The sequence below is a fragment of the Tachyglossus aculeatus genome, chromosome 6, assembly GCF_015852505.1.
Source record: "Tachyglossus aculeatus isolate mTacAcu1 chromosome 6, mTacAcu1.pri, whole genome shotgun sequence".
NCBI classification, from domain to species: domain Eukaryota; kingdom Metazoa; phylum Chordata; class Mammalia; order Monotremata; family Tachyglossidae; genus Tachyglossus; species Tachyglossus aculeatus.
This window is the reverse complement of record NC_052071.1, coordinates 46119022-46122956: the sequence shown is the minus strand read 5'-3', so window position 1 is coordinate 46122956 and position 3935 is coordinate 46119022.

Here is a 3935-nt window from a genome sequence, read left to right as displayed (position 1 = left end):
AGAGAAGCAGCATGGCTCAGCGGAAAGAGCCCGGGCTTTGGAGTCAGAGGTCATGGGTTCAAATCCCGGCTCCACCAACTGTCAGCTGTGTGACTTTGGGCAAGTCACTTCACTTCTCTGGGCCTCAGTTCCCTCATCTGTAAAATGGGGATGAAGACTGTGAGCCCCCCGTGGGACCACCTCATCACCTTGTAACCCCCCCAGTGCTTAGAACAGTGCTTTGCACATAGTAAGCACTTAATAAATGCCATCATTATTATTATTATTATCCGCCATTGGAGACAGGAAGCCTGGACACGCATCCGTACCACCGTTTCCTGGCCTGGCCTCTGAGAATAGCCATGGAGAAGCAGGATGGCCTAATGGAAAGAGCACAGGCCTGGGAGTTAAAGGACCTGGGTTCTAATTCCTCCCTCGCCCCCTCCTCCCTCACCTCCCTTCTGTCCTTCTCCAGCGCAGCCCGCACCCTCCACTCCTCTGCTGCAACTAACCTCCTCACTGGGCCTCATTCTCACCTGTCCCGCCATCGACCCCCAGCCCACGCCCTTGCCCTCCACAAATCCACCAAGCTAGCTCTCTTCCTCCCTTCAAAGCCCTAGAGAAGCACTGTGACTCAGTGGAAAGAGCCCGGGCTTTGGAGTCAGAGGTCACGGGTTCAAATCCCGGCTCCACCAATTGTCAGCTGTGTGACTTTGGGCAAGTCACTTCACTTCTCTGTGCCTCAGTTACCTCATCTGGAAGATGGGGATTAAGACTGTGAGCCCCCCGTGGGACAACCTGATCACCTTGCAACCTCCCCAGCGCTTAGCACAGTGCTTTGCACATAGTAAGCGCTTAATAAATACCATCATTATTATTATTATTATACTGAGAGCTCACCTCCTCCAGGAGGCCTTCCCAGACTCAGCCCCCTTTTTCCTCTCCTCTTCCCCTCCCCCTCGCCACCCCCGTCCTACCTCCTTCCCCTCCCCACAGCACTTGTATATATTTGTACATATTTATTACTCTATTTATTTTACTTGCACATATTTACTATATTTTTTTTATTAATGATGTGCATATAGCTATAATTCTATTTATTCTGATGGCTTCGACACCTGTCTACATGTTTTGTTGTCTGTCTGCCCCTTCTAGACTGTGAGCCTGCTGTTGGGCTCTACATGTTGCCGACTTGTACTTCCCAAGCGCTTAGTACAGTGCTCTGCACACAGTAAGCGCTCAATAAATACGATTGAATGAACAAAGGACTAATTCTGGCTCCAAAAAAAATGCCTACAGGTTGCATACAGTCCCTGCCTCACGTGAGGCTCACAGTCTTAATCCCCAATAATCCCCATGAGGTAAATGAGGCCTAGAGAAGTGTAGTGTACACCTGTATATATGTATATCACCTGTATATATGTATATATGTTTGTACATATTTATTACTCTATTTATCTATTTATTTTACTTGTACATATCTATTCTATTTATTTTATTTTGTTAGTATGTTTGGTTTTGTTCTCTGTCTCCCCCTTCTAGACTGTGAGCCCACTGTTGGGTAGGGACCGTCTCTATATGTTCCCAACTTGTACTTTCCAAGCGCTTAGTACAGTGCTCTGCACACAGTAAGCGCTCAATAAATGATTGAATGAACGAAGGACTAATTCTGGCTCAAAAAAAATGCCTGCTGCGTGATCTTGGGCAAGTCATTTCTCCGTGCCTGTTTCCTCATCTGTAAGGTGGGGATTAAATCCTACTGTGTCGAACCTGATTAAGTTGTGGGAAGCAGTGTGGCCTACTGGAAAGATGACAAACCTGGGAGTCAGAAGATGTGGGTTCTAATCCCACCTCCGCCACATGTCTGCTGTGTGACCTTGAGCAAGTCACTTATCTTCTCTGTGCCTCATTTCTCTCACCTGTAAAATGAGGATTAAGGCTGTGAACCCCATGTGGGTTGGGGACTGTCCAACCCAATTATCCCGTATACACCCTAGCACTTAGAACAGTGCTTGGCACATAGTAAGCACTTCACAAATACCACAATTATTATTATTATTATGGGGCTCACAGTCTAAGTAGGTGGGAGGAAAGGTATTTGCATTCATCCCCTTTTAAAAGCTGAAAAAACTGCGGCACAGAGAAGTGACTTACCCAAGCTCTCACAGCAGGTACGTGGCAGTCAGGATTAGAACCCAGGTCCTCGGGCTTCCAGGCTCTGCTCTTTCCAGAAGGCCACGCCGCAACCAGATATTTTGGTAAGTGTTGAGTGATACCTTCTTTGAACTAAATGGAGAAAGGAATGCAACCAGGCCAGCAGCACCTGTCCGGCCCGAGCAAGATGATGTAATTTGGGAGAAAGAAGCCATGACCTCTCCTCTGGCTACTCTCCCCTCTGGTCATGTCAGCCTGACTCTACATCTTCATCAAAAGGGGGTTCCCCTCCAATAGTTTCACTGTGGGCTGACAGTTTAGCATAAGGCAGACACCATCGCAAGATGACAAGATCTAATCATCATCATCAACCGTATTTATTGAGCGCTTACTATGTGCGGAGCACTGTACTAAGCGCTTGGGAAGTACAAATTGGCAACATATAGAGACAGTCCCTACCCAACAGTGGGCTCACAGTCTAAAAGGGGGAGACAGAGAACAAAACCAAACTAACAAAATAAAATAAATAGAATAGATATGTACAAAAAAAATAAAGAGTAAAAAATATGTACAAACATATATACATATGTACAGGTGCTGTGGGGAAGGGAAGGAGGTAATAGCAATAGTAGTCCCTTAATTCATCCCCCCTCCCAGCCCCACCACACTTACGTCCATATCTGCGATTTATTTATTTGTATTGATGTCTGTCTCCCCCTCTAGACTGTAAGTTTGTTGTGGGCTGGGGATATGCCTGTTATATTGTTATACTGTACCCTCCCAAGCGCTTAGTACAGTGCTCTGCCCACATTATACGTACAACCTACGCATCAGGCAAAAACTCCTCACCCTCAGCTTCAAGGCCATCCATCACCTCGCCCCCTCCTACCTCACCTCCCTTCTCTCCTTCTCCAGCCCAGCCCGCACCCTCCGCTCCTCTGCCACTAATCTCCTCACCATACCTCGTTCTCGCCCGTCCCGCCGTCGACCCCCGGCCCACGTCCTCCCCCGGGCCTGGAATGTCCTCCCTCTGCCCATCCGCCAAGCTAGCTCTCTTCCTCCCTTCAAAGCCCTACTGAGAGCTCACCTCCTCCAGGAGGCCTTCCCAGACTGAGCCCCCTCCTTCCCCTCCCCACAGCATCTGTGTATATATATATATGTTTGTATGTATTTATTACTCCATTTTACTTGTACATATTTATTCTATTTATTTTGTTATGTTTTGTTTTGTTGTCTATCTCCCCCTTCTAGACTGTGAACCTGCTGTTGGGTAGGGACCATCTCTATAGGTTGCAAACTTGTACCTCCCAAGCGCTTAGTACAGTGCTCTGCACACAGTAAGCGCTCAATAAATACGATTGAATGAATGAATATAGAAGCAGCGTGGCTGTGGAAAAAGCACGGGCTTTGGAGTCAGGGGTCAGGGGTTCAAATCCCAGCTCCACCGTCAGCTGTGTGACTTTGGGCAAGCCACTTAACTCCTCTGTGCCTCAGTTCCCTCATCTGTAAAATGGGGATTAAGACTGTGAACCCCCAGTGGGACAACCTGATCACCTTGTATCTCCCCAGTGCATAGAACAGTGCTTTGCACATAGTAAGCGCTTAACAGGTGCCATAATTATTATTATTATATCTATAATTCCATTAATTTATACTGATACTACTGATGCCTGTTTACTTGTTTTGATGCCTGACTCCCTCCTTCTAGAGTGTGAGCCTGTTGTGGGCAAGGATTGTCTCTGTCGCTGAATTGTACTTTCCTGGCACTTAGTACCGTGCTCTGCACACAGTAAGCGCTCAAT